At 35.5% G+C, this 23,477-nt stretch overlaps 1 protein-coding gene and 1 pseudogene across 1 annotated transcript in view; one reads left to right on the top strand and one right to left on the bottom strand.

The window, feature by feature from the left end:
- The window catches only part of RALYL (RALY RNA binding protein like), a 325,277-nt gene that overhangs the window by 130,277 nt on the left and 171,523 nt on the right, over positions 1–23,477 (top strand). The gene's annotated exons all lie outside the window — the stretch shown is intronic.
- LOC114216567 (ATP synthase F(0) complex subunit g, mitochondrial pseudogene) lies at positions 8,426–8,738 on the bottom strand (annotated as a pseudogene).

Below are 23,477 nucleotides of genomic sequence, written 5' to 3'. Positions count from 1 at the left end.
GGTTCAAAATAATCTGGGGTGGGACAGTAGATAAAAACAAAGTTGTTTTGAGCTGATAATTATTTAAGCTGGATGATGTGTGTGTGGTATTCATTACACTAATCTCTTCACTTCTGCATTTTTTTGAAACTTTCCATAGTAAAAAATAAAGAAGAGCTCAGGTCTTGATTAAGCCATCTGATTTAAGCTATTTTTCAGCTCTCTTATATCATCAAATGAGAGATCATGCTGAAAAGAACCATCTGGTAACAAGAAATGGAAAGCAGTACTGGACCAGTTTTTGCTTAATCGAGTATTTTTTGGAATGTAGATGTGTTTGGGCTTAGCACACTGAGAACCAGCAACCACCTTAATGGCACATGCATTGACAGACTTTGGAACTGCATGTGTTTTCTTGGTAAAGCAAAGATAACAGAACTTTGATTCTGCTAACCCTGGGGGATTCTATTCTTGCATTAGGAATTAGCTTTAGCATAATTTTGCACTGCTATGAAATACCCATTTTTCTCTCTCTTGGCCTCATGGCCTGTATTAGTTACATCTGAGAAGCACTAGAGTGAAGATGTTCTCTTGAAAAAGGGCTTTCATATTAATTCACATGAACAAAACATATATATGAAATGAGTATGCATATGTTCACAGACACACACACATGCACACAGAGATATAGTTAACACTATGAGTTAAGCTCTGGACTAGTATCTGAGGCTATAGCAGTGAACTCTCTACTCAAAGAGAGGTTAGAGTTTGAGAGACAGGGTGGGATGGAAAGGCATGAAAAATGGATACACAGCAGTTCTTCTTGCTGGTCCCACACTTGTATCTCCTCAAGAGCTTAAGAAAACAATCTTATACCTGAATCCCATCCAAAATCAAATGAATCAGAATCTCTGAAGATGTGATCGACTATATTTTTAAATTTCCCCCCCACCATACTAATGTGTGGCGAGTATTGAGAATATTGATAAAAGGTTAACTTTGCAAACCTTTATCTGGGATCAGATGAAAAACTTCTTTCCCATCTTCCCTTCCATTGCTACCTCTAGCACCCTACTCCTAGATCAAGTAAGATGAAAAAAGGAGTTATAAAGCTGAAAGAAATGGCAAGTCAATGGTGCTTGGAGTTCATTCATTTATTTATTCTACAGACATTTACTGAGCATCTATTATGTGCCATGTACTGGACATTCTGGTAGTTGCTAATAATACAAAATTAACAAGTCACTGTCTCTGCTCTATCTATTAGGAGAGACAGGTAAATAATCTGATTACACACCCTAATACTAAGGGCTGAGTTGTGAAGTGCTGAGTTGTGAAGATAAATTTAAGTTAGGTAAAGGGAGGAAGTGGAGTAGGTTTATTCAAACAGAGAGGTAGTGTCTCCCTCTCTTCTTTTTTTAATTTAATTCATTTGTGGAAGAAAAATGAGTGAATGACTTATGGAACTTTCAATTTTAATCTTCTAATTTTTAAAAATCATTTTTCCACTGCCTTTGTATTTCCTATAAACTGCTAATTAAATCTAGAGACTTCATCAGTTTGAGGTTCAAGTTTTGACAGGAATACTTCATAGTATTGGAATACGTCCATCAAGACACTAATGCTATTTATCCCTCTTTTTGGATTTTATGACCATTTATGATCATTGCCTGAATCTAGTATTTCATCAAGGACTCCAAAATGTTGATTTTCTATTATTCCTTCTTAATTTATTTACTATAGTATTTCTGTGAAAGGAAACTTCCTCTGATCAACTCTAGTTATGCTGCAGTGCAGCACAGGAAAATCAAGATGAATGCTTGAATATTGATAAGTTTTCAAAATAATGAGCTGGTTCTTTAACATCATTTAAAGGTGACTGATGAAGTATTTTTCCTACTATCATTATGAACTCATGTTTTTAAATATTTAATGTTTTTAATCTATTACAGCTATTCTTTTTTTTTTCCTCAAACCATTCCAACTTTAATCAGTGAGAACCACTTCAAATTGGCTCCTGCTTTAGATGACTTAAGTCATCTCTGATGGCTTCTTTGTTTCTGGTATGATAGAATGTAACTGGCCTATCTTGTACCTTTGCTGATCCCCCCCCAAATCAGCCAGTCCTTCCAAGTGCCTTAGTGGTCAGTGGTGCTTAGGGATGCCTTCCGAAGCCCTGCACCTATATTCGTATACACCACAGGAGACGGTGGTGTTTTTAGAGAATGAATTGGGAACAGTGGGTATTTCCACAGAGGCCGTGGAGTGTGTGGTGCTCTGTGAGGAAATAGTGCCTTTGAGACATGAATTCTTTCCTAAGCTTTCCCATTACTGTTTTTAACTTTTAGGCAAATATTTGTAGGCTCTGTGTTACTTTTCTCCCATGGCTTACTGCCTTGGATGAAGAAAAGGCATGTTACTAGCAGGCAATTGTCTTATAAATTACTACCATTGCCTACCATGGAAGTCTGTGTCTGTCAAGGTATATGATGATCAGAAAATGTTTATTGAGTAGTCACTGCGTTAGGTACAGAGGACTCAAACATGATTAAGACTTTATTTCACATTGTCTCTTCAGGTCGTTTCAGTAGTGCCAGACGCTACTGTGGAAGCCCAGAGGAAATACTAATAAATTCTGCCCGAAAGAAAGACGTGTTCACGGAGTAAGAAGCCTTTGAGTAAAGGTCTTGAAAGGAATAAAACCCTGGGATGCTCATAGGGGAGGGGTATTGGAGAAGGGGACGTAGGCTATCATTTAAAACAGAGCGGCAGGATAAAGACCCAGTGATTTCAAAGTTGAAAGGGTGTTTGATCTGTGTGGTGGCAGTATAGAGTGCCAAGTTTATACAGGGTGGAAGTTCAAATATTATGCTGAAAAGACCCTTTGGGTCAGATTGTTAAGGCAGTGAGGCCACCTACCTTCAAAGTTATTCTCTAAACTTGGGTAATTACAGTGGGAAGTAGAGAAGCAGATTGCTGAGACACTGTTTAGATAAAGCAGTCATCATGGTAGATGAATGTGAGGGAGGGTTTAAAGATGACAAAGTAATTTTACTTATGATGATTGATATTACAACTTGGTTTATAATGGAGTGAGACAAAACCAGGGTTAGGGCTCAGGAAGGACCCAGTAAGACAGAGAATGATATTAAAGAACTTACAAAATCAAACACCATAAAGAAGTCAAGAAGTAAACGATTGAGAATCAGAGAGATTCACTAATAAATGAGTTATTTGGAAGGAGGACTGATTGAGGTTAAGTGATTTGTTCAACATCTCATTTATTCATTTATAAAAATGAATCATCACATTCATTCATTCATTCATATTCTTGCTGCCCAGGATCAGTCTTCTCAGCATAATATTCAAACTTCCACCAGGCACTTTATACTGCAAGCACACACATCAATTACTCTTTCAACTCCAAGATCACTGTAATGTTCATGGTACTATGCTACATGCAAGAAATATAAGACTGCCCTTGGGGCTGTTACAATATGATGGTAAATTGCAGCTAGCAGGTGATAGAAAGCTGGGAATAGAAGCCAGAACTCCAGTCTAGTGTTGGCTTTGTCACTCCATCCCTGCTCTGTCCCATCTCACAGGGCCTATTCTTCACTCTTGGACTCTATTTTAAACCAAAGGTAACATAGTATTTGCCCCCTTTGGCTAAGTGCTGACATTACATTGGATCATAATTAGTCTCTACTTGGGCAGGGCCATTTGGGCCTTACCATTTTGGAACACTCATATACTTCTGACCATGTTTATGATCAACTCTGTCTAAAGTAAATGTTAAGGATTTATAATACTCTTTCAATATAAGAAGACAGTTTACCTTTTGCAGTCCAGGCCTCAAGTAAATGGCATGCTTCCATCACTACTAGAGTAGGTGTATCTAATTTTTGCCCTGTCTCCATACCACAGACCAGTAAATGACAAATTCTTTTTAAGATTATGTAATTATTAAATAAGCATAACTTCATTTATTTTCCATCAAACACTAACTTTAAATATTTTAGTTCTTTATGCATCTCTGTAAATAGAGCAGTTGGCAAACTAAAAGTGTGCATTTAAACTGATTCTTAGTCCTTTCATTCTTTTTATATTCATCTTCCTTAATTTAGTCTCAAAACACCCCTAGGCGGTTGGTGCTGACTCTTGCTTATTTGATATCAAAATTCTTGAAAGCCTGTTCCTCCACAGCAGGGTTTAATTTTCTCCCTTTAGGCATCTTCTTTAACTGTTTCCTACCGACAAAAAAAAAAGACCCATCTTCTTCCAACTTTTGCATTGATCTCCCACTGTTGTTGGAATCCTGGTTATGGATACTGTGCTCAAGATCAGTTCTATCTTCTTTCCCCTGAAAAGAGACTTAAAGAACTTCAAAGATCTTTTGTGTGATTCTTATGCTTTCCACATTTAAGAAATTATTCATAACTCTTTCTTCCTGGCATTCAACTCATTTTGTACACAATGCTTGTAAAGCGGTTAACAATTCTGATTGGACTCTCCCTTCAGAAGAAGCTTCAGGAAGGAAACATCAGGGTTCTTACCTTTTTTAAAGAGACGACTCCAAAAAAAGTGATAATTTTAATAATGTAATCTCACCAAGAAGTTCTGGTTTCTAGAAATGCGTTTATCTATATCTGTTGGAGAAAGTTGCCAAGACCTTGCTTTATACAAATTTGACTATGGTATCAAAAAAGAGTTACAAAATTTATAGAATTGCAGGGGGCTCTCTGGGTGGCTTAGTCGGTTAAGTGTCTGCCTTTGGCTCAGGTCATGATCCTGGGGTCCTGGGATCGAGCTCCATGTGGGCCACCCTGCTCAGCAGGAGCCTGCTCCTTCCTCTCCTCCCAGCTTGTTCTCTCTCTTGCTATCTCTGTCTCTCTCTCCCAAAGAAACAAACAAACAAACAAAGAATTTATAGAATTGGGAGAGGATTTAGACTAAGGTTTGACAGATCAGGTTTCTCATTTGGAGGTGATTACACTGAGGTCCACAGAAAGGTGGGCATTACTGGATTACACAGGTTTCAGTGGAAGACTAGATTTAGACCTGAATTTCCTGTTCCCTGCCCACCGCTATCTCTATTCTTACTATATTCTTCAACATCAGTCTAAATGTTCCCTTCTCTTGTATTTCTCTCTGGGCCCTTTTTACTTCTTCCACAGGCCAAATTGCACAGTTGGGATGATTACACAGGACTTTATAAGTACTAAAAAGGTCGTTTTTATTATCATTGTCTCATTGAGACTGAATAATCCTGGTGGACAGGACAATTCATCTTTTATTCTAAACTTTTTCTTTCTTTTTAGCATATCCTGGGTACTCATAAATAAAGAAATTCTGGAAGTTGGTATTTGACTTAGGGAACAAATATTTGATGATATTCATACCTCAAATACAAAGAATATCAGATTCAAACATTTCTTTTCTTTTGAAAGGCTAATTTTGTCTTCACTGTTAAATCCCTTAATATTTCATGGTTATGGACACTTAGGAAAAGTCTGTCTTTTCTAGCTTACTGCTTTCCACAGATGCTATGCTACCCATGCATTTTTATTATAGTTCATAGACATTGGATAGTTTTTTCTTTATGAAACAATGGTGATAAGAGATATTATATTTTAATGTCCTTACTTAAAAGAGTATTTTCCCTTTTGGAGTTTTTCTGAACCAGAAATGCCGAAGTTGATGAATCACTGATCTAGAAATATGGATATTGAATGTGGGTTGCTTATACTGTGATTAATTAGAGTGTAGTTCATTCCTTCCTCCAAATTGCTTGTGAGATTTTTATAGATGTCCACATGGCAGAAATAAGTCTTAGTCTGTGGATTACAGGAAGTGTACAAAGCCTGATTGTAGGCACGCTTTTTTGCCTGTGGGTTTTTTTATGAACATGTTGTAGTCAAAACCATATCCCAAATCCCATGTCCCAAATAACATTTAGTCACGTGAGCAGACTGACTCCATGAGATATCTGAATCTGTCTCCATGGTTTTTGATGTGTTATGCTTAATAGCAGATGATAATTTAAGGCCCCACTAGATCCTAAAACAGTGTTATAGATTCTTCTAAGTTAAATAATGGCTAGTTATGCCATAGTTAAGCCTCAATCAAATGATTATTGAGGAACTTCTGTGCTTGCAGTTATGGGGGAACACAAAATGAATGCAGAAGTTGTAATTCTTTCAAAATGTTGTCAGGTGCTTAGGCTTGATTACATATACATGGATAAGTGTCATGCACTTTTACATTTTGGAGGAAGAAATATGGAATTAAGGAAATGAAGAAGCAGAAAGATTTCATCAAGGTGGAAACATTTGAGTTCAGCCAAAAGGCAGAACTTGTTTTTCTCCACCTGTCAGTGTCCTGGATAAACTTTGCTCTTGGTTAGCCTTATCAAATAGGCTAATAAGGAGTTAAAATTGTGACCTTAGTAAAATGCATTATGAATTACACGGTTCAGTTCTTTTCAGACAGTACTAATATAGATTGGAGATGATAGAAAAAGTTAAACCTGGTCAAGGTACTCTTAATAATCTTAAAAGGAAGTAAAGAAAGTATGGTATGTGAAAATAAGGAGAGATTACTTACTAAGAAATATTATCTTGTGGTATCAAGAGTAAATAAATTGCCGATTTCTTAATGATCACAGCAAAAGATCTAATTAAATTATTAATCAAGATTGCTTCTGATTGGAAAATGCTTAAAACCAGCAGCATTTATTGATATTTTATGCAATGAAATAAAGTACAAAATGCAATTACTTCATCTACTTTCTCAGTTAAAAAAGTTTTAAGGGAAACTTAGAGCAGTGGCCCCTACATGACATTTTTTATGACATTTTGAATGTACCTTCAGTGCATGTACTTCTAGGCTACATTATTAGCCTGAACCACTTTCCTTTTACACACTTCAGACAGCATTTTTCAAGAAATAAACACGTAAAGCACAGGTGGAAGATAAAAACACTTTCCACTTCTCCATTTATGGGAGGTTGAACTTCTTTGGGTTGCTAGAGCTATAGATTTTTCAGAATGTGTTCTTCAGAGTGAAGTCAACTGATGTCACTTTTCTCTCAAATTTTCAGCCAACTGAAAAAACAAAATCATTATTTCCAAATTTCAAATTCCACCTATGTTGTAAGCTATACAAGGCCACCTTGCTTTTCTCACTTTTTTTAATGTTTTCTCTATGAGAACGGGCACTTCCTGATTCTTATGGCTTATTGTCAGCTTTATGGATTTCCTTCTATACACAAGACCTTGTCTGTCCTACACAATGTGTAGCATTTTTTAATACAACCAACAGCAGGTGTGTGATAAAGAATTCAAAAGGAGGCCACAAAAGGTCAGAAAAAGTACTTGAATCTCTTTCAACATGGAGTTCTTTCTTGAGTGTTTTTTGTTATTTTCACATTTCCTGAGGAATGCTAAACTAGCCATTCATGTGTCCAGAAATAATGGCAACAACTGTCATTTATTGAAGATATGAAACTTGGGCAGAGTCACTATGCTGGGAACATTTGCATTTATTCAATAAATATTTATTGAGTACCCACTATGTATCTGGTAGTATAGAAGGAATTAGGAAAAGGAAAGTGATCGATCACTGCCCTCAAGGAACTAAAAATCAAATATTTAAAAAGATATATCCAAGACAATGATGAGGCCATGCAGCAAGAATTCTGGAAGCATAGACTAGCTTGAAGCAAAACTTTCTGGAGAAGTTGAGGATTGAGCTGCTGTTAAAGATAAGTAGAGGATTCACACGTACAGATGAAGAGAAATGGCATTGTAAACAGAGAAGTTGTGTGAACAGAATATTGATGGTAAAACAGTATATGATATGTGTGTAAGGAACTACAGATAATTTGGCAACGGGGAGGTTGGTCCTGGCAAGAGTTAAGGCTGGGAGGTATGTAGAGTTAAAATCATGACAGAACTGGTATGACATGTTAAGATATTTAAATTTTATCCCAGAGGTTTGGGAAGCCAGTCAAGAGTTTCAAAAGTTCTGCATTGCTTATGTACATATCTTATATACATATCAAGGTAGAGTTTGTATTTATGAGATCGTATTAGCTAAGGTTGCCAAAACAAATTACCATAGACTGGGTGGCTTAAATAGCAGAAATTTATTTTTGCAAAGGTCTGGAAGCTAGAAGTCCAAGCTCAAGGTGATGGTAAGGTAGATGTCATTTTGAGGTCTCTCTCCTTGGCTTTTAGATGGCCACCATATCGCTGTATGCTTGCATGACCTCTTCTTTGTGCTTGAGCAGAGAGAGAGCAAGCTCTCTGGTGTCTTGTCTTTTCTTTTTTTTTTTTTTTTTTTGATACATTATCTTCTTTTATTCAAATACCAGTCTGATCACACATGGTCCAAGAACACTCAAATAATAAGCCACATATAAACAGATGTTAAAGATTGGTCTTCAAACATTATAGCCAATGAAGCCACGCTTGCTCATGATTTCACCGACATAAAACCACATCCACACCTCGGTGGCCACCAAACCATTCAGCAGAGCTTCCTTAACTGTGAGCTGTTTGAAGCTACCAGTTTGAGCACTCTTGACTATTTTTTTTCAAGCTCTGAATAACCATAGGTATCTCAGCAGGGGTTGGAGGAACCAGCTCAACCTTGGCATAGTGCCAAAATGTGGCCAGTCGAGGTTTTGAGTAAGTCACAGCAGCATTCACCAGCAAAGGGGCCTTCTCTGCGAGGTTATGGACAAACTGGGCCATGGTTCCAAGCTGGAAGGTCCGTCGCCCTGGACAGCCGCTGAATGTCACCCCCTGCTCTGGTGTCTTTTCTTATAGGGCACTATTCCCATTATGAGGCCCCCACCCTCATGACCTCATCTAACCTCAATTACGTCCCAAAGACCCCATCTCCAAATAACATCACATTGGGAGTTAAGGCTTCAACATATGAATTTGATGGGGGGAACACAAACATTCAGTCCATAGCAGAAGAGAAAAAGGCTGTTACAGTAATCAAGAGGTCGGATAATGAGGCTTTGAGCTAGAACTGATAAGATACATGGATAAAAGGAATAAAAGAGCAGTTACGGAGTGAAATCAGATGGATTTTGGTGATTAACTGGAGGGGAAGGAGAAAGAGCAATCCATTTTTTTCCCATCTCCATTATCATCCATCAACTCCAGACCACCAGGTGAGGCTACTGCCCAGTCTCTGCCCTGCACTTACCCAACTCCTACCTGTTCTACACTGCTACCCCTCACCTTCACTGAGTTGCCCTACTCAGAACTTTTCAGCCATAATGATATTCAACAGCTTCTTTCAAGTACCTGATTCCTTCCCACTTCAGCACATTTGCATATTATAGGGGAGAAAATAGGTAAGTATACAAATAAATGCAACCTAATACACTAAGTACCACTGAATCACAGAAGAGGAAGCATCTGCTATGACACAACGTTTCCTCTTCCAAAAATCAATGCACTGTGGAAAATTGTGCAATAGAAAACTACTGAGCCAGTGAGAAAATCAAGGTTTGGAGTGCAGCACTCAAAAATTTCAATAGTGACATATTTTTTTAAATGCTAAGAACCTAATAAAAATGGTAGCATTTTTTAAATATACTAATAGTTAAGAAATACGTAAGTAACGGAATACATAGGCTATTTTTACCTTAAAATTTGAAGTTTGCTTTGACATTGGAAGAGTTGTAGTTGTGTTACTGAGGGTAAAGGAAGGACAGTGAGCTGAAATCGAGGGCAGGTTGTAGCAGATGCAGATGGATGTGGCTCCTAACCCAATGAACTGAGGTAGCATGTTTGAGGTGTGCATATGAGTGCATTTCATGTATTCCTACTCATCTCAGGTTTAGCTGGCACTGTCTTTTGCATTCACCTCATGTTTCTCATGGGGGAAACCGCACATAAACAATCTCAAATTGTTCCTTCATATCAACTGTTTTGGTGTTTACATTTTCAAAACAGTCATTACAGCAGAACTGAATACAATTGTGCCTAGAACAGTGGGGGAAAAGCATCACCAAGGTGGTGCCATGTGACCTGAGTCTTGAGACATAAAAAAGTGTATCCTAGCAGGAAAGAGGGAAGGGAACTAGACAAAAAGAACAGCATACATAGAGCAGACTAGGTGTGAAAGAGAATGTCATGTGTTACAAACTGCCCAGTGTGTGATTTTCCTATGTTAATTTGTTCTACTGGGTTTTTTAAAAAATATTATTTTCCTCATAGTAATTGACCTAATTGGATCCCCTTCTCTAGCACTTGATTGTTTATTTCATAAAATTTTGGGAAAAGAAAAATGACTTGCCTTCATTTGATATCTAAAATCTACATTGTACAGGGGTTTTATTTTTGTGTAACTCACCAGGTAACATGACAACACTGTATACATTTCATGCCTCCCTTCTTAACAACTGAATATAGCAATAGCCCTTCCAGGTCCAAAAATAAGCAAGCATCATTCACATACTTGAAATGACTAAAATGGTAACTGTATGAATTCTGCAGATATAATCATGTCTTGATTTTGTATGTATTCTGAAATATCACAAACTTAAAGGCTAGAATTAATGTTAGTTAGAATTTTTAATTCAGCCAAAGAAATAGCTTCTAGGGGTTTAATTTAACTTAGTTAATTACAAGTTAATAAAATATGTGCTCTTATATTACATAGATCCATTAGATCAATTAAAATCACTTTATACCTACCATATGCATAATACAATCTTTGGGTCTATGATTCTATTTCATTTCAATTCATATCTTATAATTTCCAGTATTCCTTCCTGTACTGAATATTGTGAATATGTACTGAGAATACTCCTGATGGAAGCACACTAAATGGGAAAAAGTATACTTCAATGAAAAACAATATTATTTAATTCACTCAAATGATTGTGTTAATTGATTTCCCGATAGACACGGGCCTTGTTTTTCCACATGGATGATCAAATTTATTTTAGAGTCTAATCCTTTGAGGACACTGCAATCCAAGTTTTTCCATAACTTTCTGTTTTATGTTGGTAAATATCTTTATTAGATGGAGCAGTCACTTGAGATAGAGTATTGTAATAGTGAAATATATGTTGCTTAATCAACAAAATTATTGAACCTATTCAAAGGATGTGTAGTACATTGTCTCCTTCACGGTTCTATAAAGTGTTCTACTGAAGTCTTCTAAATATTTATTTTATTTTCTACAAAAATTCTGTAACATTGTAGTAGTGTCTGGGTATTTATTAACTCTCCCACGACATCTTGAGGGCACTTATTTCACTGAAATCTTTAAGATTGTTGTAGCGACTCTTATTCTCGAAGGACCGTTATGTAGGTCTTTTGATTCTTATTTTCTGTTTCCATTCTCTCACCGTCCTTTTGCTCAATTCACTTTCCTCACTTTGCACATTTTGATACTTTATGATGGGAACAATATGAGAAAGATCATAAGTTCATATAAGTTAATTCTACTATCTTTATTGGGATAAATCAAAGAAAAATATTAAAATGGATAAATAAAACCTCTCTTTCATTTATTCAGCTCTTCCTTCCAAGTGCCATTGATTTTAAGTGAGCTATTTCTCTCGTCTTCATAGTTTTTATCTCTTTTTTTCAAGCTTTAAAAAAAATATTTGTACTGTAAACAATTCTAGATAAAACTTCTTAAATAAATAATATAGCACGTTCCTCAATGTAGAATTTTTTATTTGGAAGAGACCTTGGAATCCTGTTATCTTAATAAGAAGGCGACAAACTAACAAGGTACAAACAAAGCCAAATATATGTCCAATGATAAGATGCAAATAAAGTAATTTATAAATTGCTAATGTAAAAGCACAATTGTATTTTAAAAATATATCTGTCATTATCACATTTAAATAATAGGGAAGATGGAATCAGTCTAAGTTCTACAGCTAAATGTTAAATAATTAAAACAAATGTAGAAAAATGAAGAGAAAGAAAGTAGATGGTGAAATCCAAAGAGCTGGATTGTGAAAACCCAGTTTTTGGAGATAACATCCATTATTTCATGTATTTCTTATAAATTTATCATGAAGCTAAGTCAGAGAAATGTGGGAATCCACAGGGGGAAAAAATGACATAACTGCTTTTAAATGGTGTGATAGCCAAAATCCTTATCCTTATAAAAGTGATTTTTGAGGTTAAAAGGAAAAGAATATCTAGCATCTGTAAGCATTTTACAGTTATAACATTTTTACAGGCAGGTTAAAGCACTGTTTGGAGAATTTCCACATGGCTGGTATTTATTAAACCTAAAAGTTAAAATTACTTTCTTCAGTTTTATTGCAAAGCAAACATTTTGTATTGTTTGTCAGGATAACTTTATAAGAGATTTAGAATGATAAATGCGCTTGTGATGAACTGCTACAGAAAGAGAGCCAAAGGGACTTTGGTTTCTGTCATACATGAAGTATGGCCTTCTGGATTACAGGGAGGGTTATCTTTTTCTACACGTCTCTCTTGAGATCAAATCTGGGACATTCTAGCCATCTCTGGTTAGGTGAAACTATAGATCATGTTTTGGTTTTCTAAATCTTTTTGCTGGAGGAAAATTAAATTGTGCATTTTAATAAGAACAGTTTATTTTCACCATTAAGTAGTTGAAGGGTGGGTAAATTAAGAAGGGGCACAATAAGATTCAAAATGAAAAGACCTCCAAATTATCTGATTATATCCCTAAGGAATTAAGTGCAGTCTCATTTAATTTAAGAAAGATTCATAGTGCACCTCCTAAACTATAAATACTGGCATTCTTTTTCCCCTTTTAGTCTAATGTGCAAATGGTTAGGCCTTTAACAGAGGGATGCACCAGGTGCTATGAAAACCACAAAAGAGAGTGGTTCTCACTCTCTTGGAGGAAGAATAGGGAGGGTAGACTCCACACAGGAAAAAAAAAAAAAAAAAACACATGCAAAAGAAGCAATGCTAAAATCAGTGGAATGGGAAAATATAGTCCAAGTTTTTTCATGTGCATAAATCCAAAAATCTGAACAAGAGCAAAATATTAGCAAATTGAATGCAGCGATCTATAGAAAAGATAATGAATGTGTAACGATCACATTGGTTTTATTCTAGAAATGCAGTTCTGGTGTAATATTTAAAAATGTGAATCTTGACCCCCCACACACACCATACCAAAAATTAATTTCAATTAAACTGGAGATCAATTTGTGAAAATAATTAAACTTCAAGAAGTAGTCATAGGAGCATATTTTCATTATCTTGGTGAACACAAAGTTCTCATAAAGGTAACAGAAATTAATAACCACAAGAAAAAATAGAAAAATTGGACCTAATTAAAAATAAGAACTTATGTTCATCAAATATGTCATTTAGGGAGTGAAAAGCAAGCCACAGTATGGAAAAGAATATTTGATTTATCTATCTCTATCTCCATATATATATCTGACAAAGGATTCCTATCCAGAATTCGTAAAGAATTCCTACAAATCAAATTAAAGGAAAAAACAACAACAACACTGAAAACAGAGAAATGGAAGAAAACTTCAAATAGCACTTTAGAAGAGAGGATATACAAACGAACAAAAACACAGTGGTTAACAACCTCATTAATCACTAGGGAAATGCAAATTAAAACTATAGTGATATTCCAGTACACACCCACCAAAATGATTAAAATAAATGTTCTGGCAAACACTAGCAAGGATGTGGAACATCAAGAACTCCCATGCATTGTTGGTGGGAGTGTAAATTGATATAAGCATTTTGGAAAATACTATATAGCTACAATAATTAAAGGAAAGTCTTGGTCAAGTCTATTAAGACTGATACATTACCTTATGAATTCCTAGATATATTCCTATCCTTAGATATAAATAATACCCCCTAAAAACAAGTATATATGTTTACCAAAAGAGTTATACAAATATATTCATAGTGTTATTTCTAGTAGCTCCAAACTAGAAACCACCCTAAAGTCCATCAACATTAGAATAGACAAGAAAAACTGTAGTGTATTGATACAATCAAATGCTCTTCAGTAATTAAAGTGAATAGAATATTCTGGTCCCCACCAATGCTTAAATATCACAAACAATTTTGAGCACAAGAAGCCAAATACAAGAGTACACAGGGCATGATTCTATTTATATAAAGTTCAAAGAAAACTAATTTATGGTGTTATTCGTTGGTATGGTAGTTAACTTGAAAAAGAGGTGACTGGGAAGAGACAAGAGGGGGCAATTTCTGGATCTTGGTGCTGATTACACTTTGTAAAATGTACCAAGCTCCACATTTATCCTCTGTACACCTATTTGTGTGTGTTATTTTTTGATATAAATTCTACTCCTATGAGTATTACATATAGAAGTATTAGTCTAGGCTTTGGGTGTCATGTTTCCAGTCATTGTCTTCCCAGCTGTAGCTGTAAAATTTTTTATGAGCAGAGACTTACTTGTTCCTTGTGTGCAATCCATCGGTACCATTCCCTTGGATTTATTAATTTAATGGAAGCTCTTAGACATTTTACACACGGAGAAACATAACAGGATTTTTGTTTTTAAAATGTTATTGTTTTTCAGAGATGTTTCATATTTTGTCTAGTTTATGCGATTCAAGGCAAAGTAAGACATTAAGTGGACATATTGTAGCATTTCTTATATTCCAACTCACCATATATGATGAATATGATGGACATGGATATAACATCTATTCCAACCTCTTTCTGGTATTACTTGCTCTGCCTCAGAAACTGGAAAACTAAAAATGCAAAGCATGAGTCATTTATTTTTCTGATTTGGATTGTAATAGGTACAGTGCGGTTTAGGAGCGAGCAATTGTTTCCAGATCCTCAAGGCATATTACTTGTAGCAATGGCAGTGGTGGCGTGATTCTAAATCAGGCAGCTGTAGAGCCTGTTCTGTAGTCGTGAAGTGACTTCCTGAGCATAGAAATGGCAGCAGTGCCTCTGGATGCTCAGTTCTGCAACGTAGCTTTGAGTGAGCTTTGATGAAAGCTCAATTTAAAGTCTATTTCTCCATCCCTCCCAATGTTCTTGTAAGCTGTTTAATGCCTTGTAGTAAATTCCTTTCTGTAGTAAAGTACCTAGAGGTGAATCTGTTTTCTGCAAATGGTTCCTAATTGGTAACAAAAGAACACAGTCAGCATTCTCTACCAGGAAAAAAAGGTCACGCAAAATGGATGAACAACTTTTAACCTCTTCTATAATTAGAGTTTAATCTTGGCCCTCTTATCTATGATCACATCGAATATTAACTGAAAATAAATTTTGTCATTTTAATTCCATCAGCACTTTTGAAAACTTTCAAATAACAAGCTCTACTTTTAAGTCCAATAAAATTTTCCATGTAATTATAAGTATCATCATACTTTCTGCATGAGAAAAGCACCCATCAAATGGCATTGTACCACTAAATAGTGAATCTTTGCAGTTGTAATTTACCTTTTCCCATTTACTCATTATGCCATGTGGTTGTATTTGCCCCGTATTAGTGGATCAATAGGTGCAAGGCTCTTCTATCTCACTAGATTTCATTAAGAGTTGATTTACTCCCATACAAAAATAGAAGAGAAATGTAAAAGTTATAATGGCACACACACACACACACACACACACACACACACACACACACACATACACACGGGGAAGAGAGAATCCGGTCTATACAAAACATGAAGTATTACATATCATGGCCATTTCTTTAGCAAAAGGAGTAGAAAATTGTTTTCCTAAGAATCACAGAAGAGGGTATTGGTGATTTATTTAGTTTTCCCTCATGGCATTAAGCCACATTAAGCACTGTTTTTTGCAACGTAATGGCTATTAAGCAACTTTGTACATGCTTGTCTCTTGTTGAATTATTTCTTAATTCATAGTCTCACAGTTCATGTAACATTTTATTGAGCATCCACTAAATACAGAGTGTTGGGCACTATGGGAGATATAAAGCTACCTCTGAAACTGACTCTATCCTCATAACTGATCTTATGGGAGAGGCAGACAGAAATATGTAATTTCAATCCTAAAACAAATCACACTATAGTTTGTTATAGTAGATTGTGGTCAATATTATAAATAATGTGAGTATAAAGGAAGAAGAAACAAATTCCAAAATGAAAATACTAGGAAAGCTTCAGGACAGATATTTTGTTTGAGTTAAATAGAATAGAAGGGAGGACCTTTCAAAAATAAACATCATAAACAAATGCTATTAATATTCAGGTAAGTTTATAGAACAACCTAGATCTATATGCCTTGTCCATATTATGGAGGGTGGTGGAAACTAAGACTATGAAAGAAGAAAAATTGAGGCCAGAGTTTGGAAGATCATAAATGTCATGTTAAGAATTTTAGATGTTATTCCATAGTCATTTGGAAGCCACTTAGCAAGGAACCAAAATGTGAGGGCATTAGGGCATTCTGATGGCAATGTGAAAACTGGATTGACCAATGGAAAGATGAGAGTTAAGAGACCTCTGTATAACTAGTGGAGAGGTTTGAGTGGTAAAATGTGGTGATAATAGGAATGGGGAGGAGCGACCTACCTAAGAGGGATGCATTGGTAAATAAGTAGTAACAGGAATAGTTATAAGAGAAGGAACCCTAGAATATGACCAAAGAAACCTGAGTATGGGGTATCACTCACTCAAAGTGATAAACAGGATAATTTCCTCCTTAAGATGTCCATGTCTTGATCCCCAGAACTGGTGAATACAATAACTTCTACAGCAAAAGAGACTCTGCAAATGTGGTTAAATTAAAGCTCTGGAGATAGGAAGAGGTTATCCTGGATTATCTGGATGGGTCCATGTAATTACAAGTAATTACAACAGGGTCTAAGTGAGGAAAAGGAGGTATGACAAGGGAACCAGCTGTTGAAGTAATGTGCTTTGAAGATGGAGGAAGAGGCCATAAGTCAAGAAATGCCAGCATCCTCTAGAAGCTGGGAGAGGCAAGAAAGTGGAATTCCACTCTGAAGCAAAAGGATGGAATACAAAGTGGCCTACAGTTTAATTTTAGATTTTTGATTCACAGAAATTAAGAATAAATTTGTAGGGTTTTTTCTAATTTCTACTACAAAAAATTTCAAATGTACATTTTACAATGTACATATTACAGTTAATTATTATAGTGAAACTTTATATGTCCACCACTCAGGGATTTTTTTAATTTTTTAAAAGATTTTTGTTTATTTATTTGACAGAGAGAGACAGCAAGAGAGGGAATGACCTGAGCCGAAGGCAGGCGCTTAATGACTGAACCACCCAGGTGCCCCAAGCTAGGCAATTTTGAGGGAATAAATGTCTGTTATTTTTTTAAGATTTTTTTTATTTATTTGACAGAGAGAGAGAGACAGCGAGAGAGGGAATACAAGCAGGGGGAGTGGGAGAGGGAGAAACAGACTTCCTGCTGAGCAGGGAGCCCAATGTGGGACTTGATCCCAGGACCCTGGGATCATGACCTGAGCTGAAGGCAGACGCTTAACGACTGAGCCACCCAGGAGCCCCAAGGGATTTTTTAAGTTAAAGTATAATTGACATATTATATTAGTCTCAGGTGTACAACATGATTTGGTATTTATATACATTGCAAAAGTATAAGTCACAGTAAGTCTATTGATCTACCATCCATCATCATACAGAGTTGCACTTTTTTTTCTTAAGATGATAGCTTTCAAGATCTACTCTCTTATCAACTTTCAAATATAGACTACAATATTATTGACTACAGTCTTCATGCTGTACATTACATCCCCAAGATTTATTTATTTTATAACTGGAAGTTTGTACCTCTTAAGCCCTTTTACCCATTTTGTCCACTTCCCTACAACTCTCTCTGCTGGCAAGCCTCAATCTGTTCTCTGTATCTCTGGATTTTGGGGTTTTTTTTGTTTGTTCGTTAAGGTTCATCTGTGTTGTCAAAAATGGCAAGATTTCATTCTTTTATATGGTATTCTATTGTATATGGTATACCACATTTTCTTTATCCATTCATCCATCAGTGAACATTTTTAGCTTGTTTTCATATCTTGGCTATTGTAAATAATGCTGCAATAAACATAGGGGTACATATATGTTTTTAAAGGAATGTTTTCATTTTCTTTGTATAAATACCCAGGAGTAGAACTGCTGGATCTTATGGTAGTTCTATTTTTAATTTTTTGAGGAACCTCCATACTATTTTCCACAGTGGCTACAATTTACATTCCCACCAGCAGTGCACCAGGACTCCCTTTTCTCTACATCCTCACTAACACTTGATGTTTCTTGTCTTTTTGGTAATAGTCATTCTGACAAGTGTGAGGTGATATTTTATTGTGGTTTAGATTTATATTTCCCTGATGATTCGTGTTGTTGAGCACCTTGTCATCTACCCGTTGGCCCTCTGTGTCTTCTTTAGAAAAATGTCTGTTCAGATCCTCTGTCCTTTTTTTTAATTGGATTGTTTGGGTTTTTGTTATTGAGTCATAGGAGAGCTTTATATATTTTGGATATTAATCCCTTGTCAGATAAATGATATGCAAATATCTTCTCCCATTCAGTAGGTAGCATTTTCATTTTGTTGCTGGTTTCTTTCGCTATGTAGAAGCTTTTTTCTTTGGATTGATCATTTGTTCATTTTTGCTTTTGTTGTTCTTGCATTTGGAGTCAGATCCAAAAGAAACCATTGTTAGGGTCAATGTCGAGCTTATTGCCTGTTTCCTTCTAGTAGTTTTATGGTTTCAGGTTTACATTCAAATATTTAACCCATTTTGAGTTAATTTTTGTATATGACATAATATAGTAGTATACGTTCATTCTTTTGCATGTGGCTAGCCATTATCCCAATACCATTTATTAAAGAGACTGTCCTTTCCCCATTGTAAATTCTTGCCTCTTTCATTGTAAATTAATTGACCATGTATTCATGGGTTTATTTCTCAGCTCTTTATTTTGTTCTACTGATCTGTGTGTCTGCTTTTATACCAATAGTATATTGTTTTGATTAGTATAGCTTAGTAATATAGTTTGAAATTAGGAAGCATGATGCTTTCAGCTTTGTTCTTTCTCAAGATTACTTTGACTACTTGGGATCTTTTGTGATTCCATACAAATTTTAGGATCGTTTGTTCTATTTCTGTGAAAAATGCCATTGGAATTTTGTTAAGGATTGCATTGAAACTATAGACTGCCTTGAACAATATGGACATTTTTTACAATATTAATTCTTCCAAGCCATGAACACAGAATATCTTTCCATTTATTTGTGTCTTCTTCAATATCTTTCATCAAAGTCTTATAATTTTTAGCATAAAGGTCTTTCACCTCCTTGGTTAAATGTATTCCTAGGTATTTTATTCTTTCTGATGTGGTTATAAATGAGCTTAAACTTTGTTTCTGATAGTTCATTATTAGTATATAAAACCACAACAGATTTTTGCATATTGATTTTATATCCTGCGACTTTATGATTTTGTTTATTAGTTCTAAAGGTTTTTTGGTGGAGCATTTGAGGTTTTCTATATATAAAATCATGTCATTCACAAATAGTGATGGTTTTACTTCTTTCTCTCCAATATGGATGCCTCTTATTTCTTTTTCCTGTTTAATTGCTCGGGATAGGACTTCCAATACTGTATTTAATACAAGTGGTGAGAGTAGACATCTTTGTCTTGTTCCTGATCTTAAAGGAAAAGCTTTCTCCTTGTCACCATTGAGTATGATGTTAGCTATGGGCTTGTCATATATGGCCTCTATTATTTGTGGTACTTTCCATCTATATGCACTTTGCTGAGACTTTTTATCATGAATGGATGTCGAATCTTGTCAAATGCTTTTTCTGCATCTATTGAGATGATCATAGGGTTTTTATCCTTCATTTTGTTAATGTGATGATTCAAGATGATTAATTTGTAGATGTTCAACCATTCTTGCATCCCTGGAATAATTCCTACTTGATCTTTGTGTTTGATCCTCTTAATGTATTATTATTGAATTTGGTTTGCTGATATTATGCTGAGGATTTTTGCATCTATTGCCCTGTAATTGTTGTGTGTGGGGGGGTGGGGGAGTGTGCGTGCGCACACATGGTGTCTTTGCCTGGTTTTAGTATTAGGGCAACACTAGCATTGTAAAATAAGTTAGAAGGGTGGCCTTCTCCTCAATTTTTGGAGGGGTTTGAGAAAGATAGGTATTAAATATTTTTTGAATGTTTGGTAGAATTCACCAGTTAAGCTATCTAGTTCTGGACTTTTGTTTGTTGGGAGATTTTATGTTTTTGTTGTCAGAGTTTACATCTTTTTATTTTATGTATCCTTTAACTTATAGTTATTTTTACTCTTTTTGTGTTTTAATCTTCATATTAGAAAGCTAGATTAATTCCAGTAAGATTTTTACTTTCATATGTTTTCTTATTACTAATTAGTGACCCTTCTTTAAAGCTTAAAAAAGTCCCTTTAACATATCTTTTAAGACCAGTCTCATAGTGATGAACTCTTTTAGCTTTTGCTTGTCTGTAAAACCTTTTATCTCTTCTTCAATTCTATATGATAACCATGCCAGGTAGAGAATTCTTAGTTGTAGGTTTTTTGCTTTTGGTACTTAAATTTATCATACCACTCCCTTCTGGCCTCCAGTTTCTGCTGGGAAAACAACTGATAGTCCCTGCCTGGTACATAACAAGTTGTTTTTTTCTTGCTGTTTAAGATTCTTTCTTTAACTTTTGACATTTTAATTATAATGTGTCTTAGTGTAAATTTGCATTGTTTTAAGTCACTATTACTATGATAATATGTTACAGCAGTAATATGTAACTAATGAAGATTTTTGTACCTAACAGTAGAGTGTAGCTGTAACTGATATCTAAAAATCAGGAACTAGTTTTGGAATTGGGTAATGGCTAGAGGCTGGAGGAATATTGAATATGATCCAAAAAACCTAGATTGCTTTTAACAGATTTCAGTTTAAGGACACAGAAGAAAGTGAGGAACATGATAGAAAAAATCTACATTGCCTTAGAGAATACTTAACTCATAATAAGCAGACTGTTGGTAGAAAGGAGGACATAAAATGTTAAGTTGAGGGATAGTGGTGAGGACTCAAAAGGAAATGAGGAATGTGTTATTGAAAATCAGGAAAGCACTTCTTTGTTATATAAGGGTAGAAAGCTTGCTAAATTGTGTCCTACGGTTTTGTGGAAAGCAGATGAACTGTTATGTGGTAACTGTAATGCAGTTATGTGGATATTTAGCTGAGGAAATTAGGATATTTAGCTGAGGAAATTTACAAGCAATACATTGAAGGTATGACCTGATTTCTCCTTGCTGATTATAGTAAAATGTAAGATGAAAGAGAGAAATTCAGGAAATAACTGTTAACCAAAAAGGAACCAGGATGTGATAATGTGAAGAATTCTCAGTCTATCCAGACTGCAAAAGATGCCAAAATAAGGAGATTCACTGTCAGGAAAGCAAGCTCCAGAGATGTTATGAAGAGTGCGGCTGGCCAACCTATTGTTAATGCTTTGAAAAGATAAGAAGGTCGGTGTGTTCAGTCACACAGAGGTCCTTTGAAGAGATAGGCATGTGTCTTATGGACCCTCTTAGCCATCTTAGCAGAAGCCAGAAATAGAGAACTCCCCAAAAGAATTATTGAGGATCTGCTTGTCTAATGGATGAACCACACGGTTCTTGAAGAATGTTATACAAGCAGAAATACTGCCATCTTGAAGTGAAAGGGACAGAGAAAGGACAAAATAAAGAGACTGCTGGACTCAACAAAATTCTACAGACAGGAAATAGTATGACAAAACTCCTCTACTACAAATGTACTGTTCTCTAGAAAAAAATGTGGATGACTCTGAGGGCAGAACCATCCCAGAGGATGGAACCATGGGCCCTGAGGGCAGGGTTATAGTCCTGGAAGGGGAAACCAAGAGCCACAGGGCATTATTCCCAGTCTTTGAAACATAATGCAGTTTTTCCAGTTGAATTTGGGACTGATGAGGTGATGAGATAAGATTCTGAGCTTTGAGTTTTTATTAAAATGGATTGAGACCTTTGTATGTGGGATAGACATGACTCTTTGGGAGTTAGCATGCAGACTATGATGGAGAGAATAATGACTTTCTAAAATATCCACATCTTAATCCCCAAAACTTGTTATGTATATGTTACTTTATTTGGCAGAAGGGATTTTGCAGATATGATTAAATTAAGGATCTTAAAATGCTTGTATTATCTTAGATTTTCTGAATGGGCCAATGATAAAAAAAGTATCCTTATAGGAGATGCAGGCAGGTGAAAGGAAGAAAAAGGAGATATGTCAATGGAACCAGTGGTTGGAGTGACATATTTTTAAGGTGGACAGAGCCATGAAACCAAGGAAGATAAGCAACCTCTGGAAGTTGAAAAGACAAACAGATTCTCCTCTGAATTCTTCAGAAAGAATGTTGTCTGAACAATGCCTGATTTTAAACTTCTGACTTCCTGAATTATGAAAATAAATTTGTGCTATTTTAAACCACTAAGTTTGTGGTAATTTGTTACAGCAAAAACAGAAAACTAATACATTCATTCATTTATAAATATTTGTAGAATAGCTAGTATATTTCAGACATTGAGCTGGCTGCTGGGAATATAGTAACAAATGAAGTAGATATAGTGGATTATAGTTTTACATGCTGAAATCTGGCCAGAAACAATGCAAGAAAAGCATGTTTTGTTTTGTTTTGTTTTGTTGCACATGCTAGATTTGCTATATATGAGTTTTGGACATCTGTATAGATATATTTCATAATAACAGCTAATGCTTACACTGGTCACTGTTCTAAGCACAGTTTATATATTAACTCATTTAATTCTTGTAATAATCCTGGGAGGGTGGTATAGATGAGGAAACTTTTAGAGATGAAGAAACTGTGTATGGATATATAAAGCAACTTGCCCAAGTTCATGCAGCTGGGTGGCAGAGCTGGTATCCAAATAAATAAGCCAGTCTGTCTCCAAATCTTGAGCTTTAAAACACTTTTAGCAACTCTAGTTGAATATGATTATGAATCTGTCATTTTGCATAGATTGATCTGTAAATGTAAATTTGATACTAGTAAGGAAAATAAGAAAGAACAATGGCATAGAAGCCAAAGAATAGAGTTTTCGAGAAAAAGATAACAATTGACATTGTCAGATGTTGATTAATGTCAAGTGGAATGACTATTAACCAAAAATGCCTTGATTGGTGTCCTCGTTATAAAAGTTTTCCTGTTACCATTTTCTAAAGTCATATTTATTAACCATTATTTCTCAGAATGTGTCAGGCCTTTGCACTCAGCATTTTATTAGTTTCAGCTGTTTGAGTATAGTTGGGCAGTTGTCACTAACCCATTGAGGCCAATGACACCAACTCACATATGTGTATCTTGGCTTCATTCCTATGATGTTCTCTAGCATAGATACACTTTGCTTTGCTTCCACTGAAATTGCTCAAGATGTCTTGTCCAGCGTTCTG

Source organism: Eumetopias jubatus, unplaced genomic scaffold (assembly GCF_037043125.1).
Source record: "Eumetopias jubatus isolate StellerSeaLion01/CBP00866 unplaced genomic scaffold, mEumJub1_p1.0 scaffold_4, whole genome shotgun sequence".
Classification (NCBI taxonomy): domain Eukaryota; kingdom Metazoa; phylum Chordata; class Mammalia; order Carnivora; family Otariidae; genus Eumetopias; species Eumetopias jubatus.
This window is presented reverse-complemented; position numbering and strand designations above follow the sequence as displayed.